The sequence below is a fragment of the Bufo bufo genome, chromosome 2 (genome assembly GCF_905171765.1).
Source record: "Bufo bufo chromosome 2, aBufBuf1.1, whole genome shotgun sequence".
Taxonomy (NCBI): Eukaryota; Metazoa; Chordata; class Amphibia; order Anura; family Bufonidae; genus Bufo; species Bufo bufo.
The window spans coordinates 164,216,166-164,225,799 of NC_053390.1; the positions used below are offsets into that span (position 1 = coordinate 164,216,166).

Sequence of the window (9,634 nt, forward strand, 5' to 3'; positions counted from 1 at the left end):
ACAACACGCACAACCTTGAGGCGGATGGGCTACAACAGCAGAAGACCCCACCGGGTACCACTCATCTCCACTACAAATAGGAAAAAGAGGCTACAATTTGCATGAGCTCACCAAAATTGGACTGTTGAAGACTGGAAAAATGTTGCCTGGTCTGATGAGTCTCGATTTTTGTTGAGACATTCAAATGGTAGAGTCCGAATCTGGCGTAAACAGAATGAGAACATGTATCCATCCTCTGATGGCTACTTCCAGCAGGATAATGCACCATGTCACAAAGCTCGAATCATTTCAAATTGGTTTCTTGAACATGACAATGAGTTCACTGTACTAAAATGGCCCCCACAGTCACCAGATCTCAACCAAATAGAGCATCTTTGGGATATGGTGGAACAGGAGCTTCGTGCCCTGGATGTGCATCCCTCAAATCTCCATCAACTGCAAGATGCTATCCTATCAATATGGGCCAACATTTCTAAAGAATGCTATCAGCACCTTGTTGAATCAATGCCACGTAGAATTAAGGCAGTTCTGAAGGCAAAAGGGGGTCCAACACCGTATTAGTATGGTGTTCCTAATAATTCTTTAGGTGAGTGTGTGTGTGTGTGTGTGTGTGTGTGTGTGTGTGTGTATATATATATATATATATATATATATATATATGTGTGTGTATGTATATATATGTATGTATGTATGTATATATATATATATATATAAAAATTTATTTTTTTAATTAAAATGGGTTATTAGAAGATGGATGGTAAATATAGAATAACTTAATACAGTAGCATTATTTCAGCTTCAACAACAAAAGGAGTGAAAAATATCTCCTTAATTCTGGGTTACGAGTAGATGTATTTGCTGAGGGTTTAAATGACAGATCTGTGTAATTTTATTTTTTTCTCAGAGTCTGGTTTTATGACTCATCTTGGCTTTCCGTTATTCTGGAAGATTATCTGGCAGATATTTAAAAATGTGACTAAACCAAGCAGAATGTGTGTGTTTTTTTTTTTTTTTCTTCCTGTTAGTGGTCTGAGTGGTTTTACTTACTTGTCTAGGATGTTTGAAAGCAAATTGCTAGGTGTAAAAATCTGTGTGAGCATGTGGGTCTATTTTCTGCTTATTTGGGGCCACCCTAGTTTAGTTAACCAAGACTTGGTGTCGCTGTACTTCCTGCAAACTTTTGATATGTCACAGGGACCTTTGAAAAGTTTAGATCGGTGGGGTCTGAGCCCTGGGACCCTCACCAATCTATAGAACGAGGGAAGAGAAGTGCTCACTTAGTGCTCAAGATGTATAGAGATCACACAAAGCATGTGCTCCAATCCCCTCATTCTAAAGATTGATGGGGGTCTCAGCGCTCCGCCAATCTAAACTTTTGATATGTCCCTATGACATATAAAAAGTTTACTGAAAGTACAGTGCCACTTTAAAGGAACACTAAACACAGGAAATGCACACAAAAAAACAACTTTCCCAGCACCTCCCTCCTTCATTCCCTTGGTCCTACTCATACTTGAAACATGACCTTTTTTTTTTTTTTAAAGAAATCTTTGTCCCCAGGAGATCAGCCATGCCTCCTCACAGTCCTGTAAAAAGATGTAAGACAAGTGACTGGAGCAGGAGCCTCCTTGCTGTGTCCAATCTGCAGCAGTACAAAAAGACTGTTAGACCCCACCCCTTGGCTAAGCCCCACCTACTTGTTGGGTCTCTACCAATGCTGCAGAAGATCAACAACCTCCTTGTTTTCTGCTTGGTTTCAAAGACTATTTTTGCCAGAATCATGCAGAAAGTGCTGAAGACCACCAAATGTTGAGGGCAACTATATTTCTTGACTACTTCTAGCATTTATTAGCCCCGTATATGTAAGGCGGAAGTTGCATCTTTAAACGTGGTGCATGCAGCCGGGTTTCTACTGTTTCAAACTGCAGAGACCCGCGGCTGATTGCATACATTTAACTTCTCAGATGCCGTGGCTAAATGTGCCCACGCCATCTGAACAGTCCGGAAGTGGGAGCCACCTGCTTCGGTAACAGCGTTTTCCAGCTGAGATCGAGGAACCTGTTAACGTTGTACTAACGGCAGCTATTAGTTAGCTTTACCAATACAGGCCACCAGGTGGCAGCACTATTATATTGAAAATGAAGAGTTTAAGGATGGCTGTCTAGCCATCAATGGACAATCTATTGTCTGTCAGTTATAGTCACCCAGGGTGACTTAAAAAAAAAGTACAAAAAAAGTTTAAAAAATATAAATAAATAAAAAAATACACATTTTAGGCATTGTCACGTTCAAAAATGCCTGTAAAATATAACTATATTAATCCCATACAGCGAATGGCATGAAAACGGACAATTCTCCATTTTGTCACTTCAACTCCCCAATTTTTTTTAATAAAAAGTGATAATTTTTTTTTATACATTTGAGAATCACGGAAAAGTACATCTCCCTGCAAAAAATGACTCCTCACACAACTCTGTACACAAAACTAAAATAAAGTTCCGAATATGGTGGCAAAAAAAAATTTCAAGGTTTTAAATATTTTTTTTTTCAGTATTAAAATGCAAAAAAGGCCACATGCACATGACCGTTCCGTTTTTTGCTGTCCGCAAACCACGGATCCGCAAAAAAACGGAAGCTTCCCGTGTGCCTTCCGCAATTTACAGAATGGGCGGACCATTGTAGAAATGCCTATTCTTGTCCGCAGAACGGACAAGAATAGGACATGTTATATTTTTTTTGCGGGGCCACGGAACAGAGCAACGGATGCGGACAGCACATATGTCCTATTATTACCCGCAAATCACCTTCTGTGGCTCCATTCAAGTCAGTGGGTCCCCAAAAAAAATGGAACACATACGGAATATACTCCGTATGTCTTTCGTATCTATTCCGTATTTGCGGAACCATCTATTGAAAATGTTATGCCCAGCCCAATTTTTTCTATGTAATTACTGTATATGCCATACAGAAAAACGTAACCGGAAACACTACTGAAACAAAAAACTGATCTGTTAAAAACGGACAGCAAAACACTGAAAAAGCCATACGGTCATGTGTATGAGCCCTAAGTGTGGTATAGTTTTAATTGTACTGACCTTGAGACCTAGCACTGCAATCTATTAGTTTGTAGGGATCCTGGCAGTCAAATACCACTGTTCAACAAGTTAATAACATTGCGGGTGATCAGAATAAGCTTAGCCAGTTAGCGGAACAGACGGATAGAGCTTTACCTGAGAACACCCTAGCGTTTTAGGAAATCTTTTAGCTCCATTGCTACTTGACCCAAGAGTACATGTGAAAATCTATTATCACTGCTGGAAGGTAAAGCAGCTGCTCTGGGTCTTTCCACATTGGTTATATACCGCAGTATTACAGCAAAGCCTTGGATGGTATTATTAGCCCACTATGACTTTGGATAAGCCGTATTGCTTGAGTCAAGCAGCCACCTGCCACCTTTCACTTTGTTTTAAATGTGTGTGGGTAGTCTATGAAGAACAGTTTGCCATCTTTCCTAACTGGCTACAAATGGTTCAGTTTTTATAAAAGATATTGAATATGTTGCTGCCATGATTTGAAAATGGAAAGTACAAATTACTTTCTGCTAATACTAAGTCAATTGAATTGGAAAAGCAAACTGTGGAAATATAACATGTAACTACAAGAAATACTGCATATAGTTCTATAGAATCACTTTGAAATGTTTCTCGTAGCGCTTTCCATTATTATGTGCCATAACATTCGGGACCAGATTTTCCAGAATGTGTCAACTAAATATCTTCCAAACATATCCACTGTATAGGCCAATTTTAGCTCTTCGGTGAAACTCTATTGTTGTTCCTGTCATACATATACAGTTCCTTCAATGGACCCTGAAAATTCTGGCCTAATGAATTTCAAAATAAAGTTTATAATCAGGCCATTATTGAAAGAAATATTGTCATTTCCTAAAGCCTGTAGAAGCAAGATTGTATTTCGCTTTCCAGTTTGTGGTAGGGGTATTGATCCATAAAATAGGTCATCAATATTAGATCAGTGGGCCTCCAACATCTGGCATCCCATGATCAGCTGTTACCTGCAGCCGCACTTCCACAAAGTAAATATTGTATGGAACTGGAAGACCACAGTGCCATACACTCTGGCAATTCATTTGGCATCGGCTGCAGTACCAGAGAATGGCCACTGCACAGTGTATGGCGCTGTGGTGTTTGAGCTCCATACACTGCTTCCTAGATACTCGGATGCAGGTAACAGCTGATCGGTGACGGTGCAGGCTGTTGAACCCCAGCGATCCAATAGTGATGACCTTTCCTATGCATAGGCCATCAATATTGTAGTCCTGGAAAACCCCTTTAAGACCACACTAATAGAGCCCCGATTTCTTAGCATGAAAGTAGTGTAATTTCACCAAATTGGAGACGGGTAGAGATGAGCGAACTTCTGTTTTAAGTTCGGCGTCTAAAGTTCGGCTTCCGGTTAGCGGAGGATCCCGATATGGATTCCGAATTCCGTTGTGGTCTGTGGTAGCGGAATCAATAATGGCCATCATTGATTCCGCTACCACGGACCACAACGGAATTCGGGATCCTCCGCTAACCGGAAGCTGAACTTTAGACGCCGAACTTAAAACAGAAGTTCGCTCATCTCTAGAGACGGGTAGTGTTTTCGCCACCCAGGTTGAACCATAGAATCAGCCTGTGTTTTCGCAGCAGTGCTTCTTTTAATAGACTGACCATCTTAATAGCTGGGGAACGCTCATGTATTTAGAGTGTTTACATCCTGTTTTTAAGTAATCTGGCGGAAAAAAGCTGAAACATCACGTTTCCTCTGAAAAAGGTTTTTATGTATCAACATGAGTCTCCTCCCCATAAATAATCAGCAGAGAACACATTTATAGTGTCATGTCGATTAGTCATTGATTTTTGTTTTTACATTGTATCTAGAGCATTTTGCTTTGACCGGGAAACCATTACATCTTCTAGTTTAGAAAAGTCCCTCCACATTTGAGCAAACAATCACCTTTCATCTCCCTAAATATTTTCACAGCTGAAAGGAACTGCCCCATACAATACTTTGGGAACTTTTCCCAGACTGCAGTCTGTATGCAGTTGATGTTTTGTTGCTGCCACCCACATCCTGCAGCATAGCCGAGCTGGAAGAACAACACCCTATGCTATCAAAGTCTATTTTCTGACACGAAAGACATCTCTGTTGATTTAATCTTTTTTTTTAATGAGAAATACATATTAGTGTGCTCCTTCTGGCTAATTTGGATAACAAATTCTAATCAGTATAAACATGAACTGTTAAAAAGATTATTTGCCACAGCCTAGATCTGTGCTCTGGATGCTGCTACTCATGTAGTAAAGTTGGTCACGCTCTTCAGATTAGGAATGGTTCACAGTCCACTGTGTATGGTGGCAGCCCAACAGACCTTTGAAGGTTGATTGTTCATCTTGGATTTCCATCTGCTATATCCTTTGTTTCCCCAAAGGTCTCTGGTGCTGGATTATTCTCCTCTTTATTTATAATGGAACAAGCACCACCACTAAATAAAGAGGGGGATAAGATTGTACCAGACACCTCTGGGGAAACAGCGGATCAAGCATGTGATTTTAGATGGCATCGGTCGGTCCCCATTTAATTATTTGTAAGACCCTCTGCCTTCCCGATGATTAGAAGTCATAGGGGCAGTCCTATCTTTGACGGCCTTCCCTGTATGACTGTGCATGTACAATCCCTAAATAGTTTGCCTCCATCACTACTAATCATATAAAGAGCAGAGATTTATATCAATAAGTTACCAGCTAAGGCCTCATGCACACGACCGTAGTTATGGTCCGCATCCGAGCCGCATGCGGACCCATTCACATTCGGATGCGGACCCATTCACTTCTATGGGGCCACAAAAGATGCGGATAGCACTCCGGGTGCTGTCCACATCTGTTGCTCTGTTCCGTGGCCCCGCAAAAAAATTATAGCATGTCCTATTCTTGTCCGTTTTGCGGACAAGAATAGGCATGTCTACAATGGGCCGCCCGTTCCGTTCCACAAATTGCGGAAGGCACACGGACGGCTTCCGTTTTTTGCGGATCCACGGTTTGCGGACCGCAGAAAAACAGCACGGTTGTGTGCATGAGGCCTAAACTGAATATTTTCTCACAAAGTATGTTCTACGCCTACAGTATGACACAATGGAGGTAGAGTGGACAGCATTTTCATGGTGACAAGTTTCTTTAAAAAGCATTGTCCAGTTTCAGGAGGAAGCCGGACAACTTAGGGGATGCAATAAAGAAGTGATCATTACTTACCTGAGGTCAGTGACTGGCTGCAGTGGTCATGTGTAGTTGACATGATATTTCCGCTGCAGACGGGTAAACAGATCCCGCCTGGGAAAATGGGAGCGGTGGGCAGGTTAGTAATGATCATGTATTTATTGCAGGTGGATCCCCTGTATTGTTCGGGTTCACGAGAAAACCTTTTAGGACTGAGCTGTGTAATGGAAAAATTGTCTGTACGTTATTTTAGAAATCAGTTGTTTTCTATGTGTCTAGAACTAGACTGGGAGACTGAGTTCAGTATGTCTAACTGTGGCACCTGAGAAAAACCCTTCTTTCAAATTTATATCATTATTCTATATAGGACATCTTCCGATGTGTCAAGGCCCTTTTTAATAGGCTAACTATTGGGCATGAGCATTTATGTGAATGTTCATTTGGCTAAGTGTCAGCCTGTCTAATACACCCCACCAGTCGGCCAAGAGTGTCAGATGAATGCATCTTTTATGTTAAGGTAAAAATGATCATTTGTCGGCAGCACGTCTCCCTGTGTAAACAGGATGTGCTGCCGACGATATGCAAACTGTATGGGGGATGAATGTTTGTACCATCAGTTCGCCCCTCATACAGTACAGACCAAAAGTTTGGACACACCTTCTCATTCAAAGAGTTTTCTTTATTTTCATGACTATGAAGGCATCAAAACTATGAATTAACACATGTGGAATTATATACATAACAAACAAGTGTGAAACAACTGAAAATATGTCATTCTAGGTTCTCCAAAGTAGCCACCTTTTGCTTTGATTACTGCTTTGCACACTCTTGGCATTCTCTTGATGAGCTTCAAGAGGTAGTCCCCTGAAATAGTCTTCCAACAGTCTTGAAGGAGTTCCCAGAGATGCTTAGCACTTGTTGGCCCTTTTGCCTTCACTCTGCGGTCCAGCTCACCCCAAACCATCTCGATTGGGTTCAGGTCCGGTGACTGTGGAGGCCAGGTCATCTGGCGCAGCACCCCATCACTCTCCTTAATGGTCAAATAGCCCTTACTTTCAAAGTTTTCCCAATTTTTCGGCTGACTGACTGACCTTCATTTCTTAAAGTAATGATGGCCACTCGTTTTTCAGCTGCTTTTTTCTTGCCAAAATACAAATTCTAACAGTCTATTCAGTAGGACTATCAGCTGTGTATCCACCTGACTTCTCCTCAACGCAACTGATGGTCCCAACCCCATTTATAAGGCAAGAAATCCCACTTATTAAACCTGACAGGGCACACCTGTGAAGTGAAAACCATTTCAGGGGACTACCTCTTGAAGCTCATCAAGAGAATGCCAAGAGTGTGCAAAGCAGTAATCAAATCAAAAGGTGGCTACTTTGAAGAACCTAGAATATTACATATTTTCAGTTGTTTCACACTTGTTTGTTATGTATATAAATCCACATGTGTTAATTCATAGTTTTGATGCCTTCAGTGTGAATCTACAATTTTCATAGTCATGAAAATAAAGAAAACTCTTTGAATTAGAAGATGTGTCCAAACTTTTGGTCTGTACTGTACATTGCATGTGTATAAGGCCTCTAAATGAGTTGAATTGATTTAGGCTCATTCTGGACTGATATTGGCTCTGTTACAATGAGTGTTTGACTACCTAAAAGTAATGGTCTTTCTTCTCTTTATTAGGGGATCCTCCATCTACCCAGAATGGTCAACCACAAGGAGAACAATGAGGCAGACGGACTCCTGGCTCCAGAAAATGGTTGCAGACATCACGTCACTGAAATTAATTACCTCTTCCTTTTTTAATTGTATCTCTTCCATGTGTAGTGCATTTGGTTTTTGATTGTTGACACACCCATGATGTCATATATTGGGAACTGTGTATATCATCAAGTGTAAGCATATATGGGACTCTGAGCCTTGCTTTAGAGAATTACCACGGACAAAGTTGTACCATAACTCAATTTTTTACAGTCTAGGTCGGGTGAAGCTCTTCACACTGTGAATCCATGTTTACACCCATTACAGGTGGGCCTTGTGGCCTGTTTCTACCACAGCAATGTCTTCCTCTTCTCAAGCTCCTCTGTTCACAATAAGCCGTTAACTTACAGCCTTCACTTTCAGTACCAGTTTGATGCTTTTTTTGCGCCTGTTGATTACTCGCAGTCGTGGCAGCCATTTAGCGAGCTGAAGTAATATTAGTAACCTATGAATTTACTAAGAACTATGTAATGTACATGTTGTCAGGTACTCGATACCTCCATGTTAGTCTGTAGTAAAGTGATAGGCCGTATTCTCATGAAAACTAGTTGAGCTCAAGAAATGTCTGCCACCAGTGTGTGTAAGTGACGGATGCAGTTTGACACTTAACTATCCTCTTTGAGGCTAAGAGTCCCCTTATATCATGTATTCCTTTCACCTAGATGTAGCATACTCGCTTCCTTTCTTTTCATCCATTGTCTGTATATCTCTATTTTATCCATGTACACTTTTAATGTATAGAAATAGTTGTTTGAAACACATTGTTTCCTTGTGGTAAGTGACAGAGAAGCTGCCACAGGATCTGAGACACTGATGAATGGTGCTATTTTGGACTTTTAAACATGCTCCTTGGTAAGGTAGCTCTGATGGGAGTTTTTATTTTCATGTTCTAAGAAGGTGTTGGTATTTTTTCCTGATTGTTGTTCTATAGGCGGAACTGACTCTTTCTTGTCTTCAGTGTAGTTTTAATAGGGCAAATAACTGCTAAGCGGGCGAGTCAGGCAAGTAATTTTTTTCTCTACTTTTTCTTTTTTTTTTTTTTTTTACAATTCAGGGTAGATTCACCAACATACAGCTATTCTAGTGGGAGCAATCACAAAACTGTAATTTACTAATCTCGATAATCCAAACCCCCTGTCCCTACATTTGAAAAAAATATATATATACACACCGTATTTTTCGCTTTATAAGACGCACTTTTTTCCCCCCCAAAAGAGGGGGGGAAATGACAGTGCGTCTTATAAAACGATGGTTGACTTTTTTACAGGGCTGACACTGATATATAGCCGGCCGCTATGCTGCACAGCGTGGCCGGCGATACGTCAGTTACAGTGCGGGGAGGGAGGAGGGTCTGGAGGCAACTCACAGCGGGGCCCGGTGCAGTCACTGTATTACACCGGGCCCCGCGCACAGAAGTCTCTTTGTATGTAAAATCTTTCATTATTCCTGAATCCATCGCTCTCCTATTGATAAACTAGCCTAATCGCCTGCATCAGTACTCACTATGAATGTAGCGTGCGGTCCCTCCGGCGCATGACTTATCCATGAAGTGGGAGGAGCGTGACTGACTGAGTGACGTCAGTCACACGCCGGCCGGA

General features: G+C 41.2%; 1 long non-coding RNA gene across 1 annotated transcript in view; it reads left to right on the forward strand.

The window, feature by feature from the left end:
* LOC120992570 overlaps positions 1-9,194 on the forward strand; it is a 34,675-nt gene extending 25,481 nt beyond the window's left edge. Inside the window, exon 4 of the long non-coding RNA XR_005777004.1 lies at positions 7,959-9,194. This is a non-coding gene — a long non-coding RNA (uncharacterized LOC120992570). The remainder of the gene's footprint in view (positions 1-7,958) is intronic.
* The last annotated feature ends 440 nt before the right edge of the window (positions 9,195-9,634 follow it).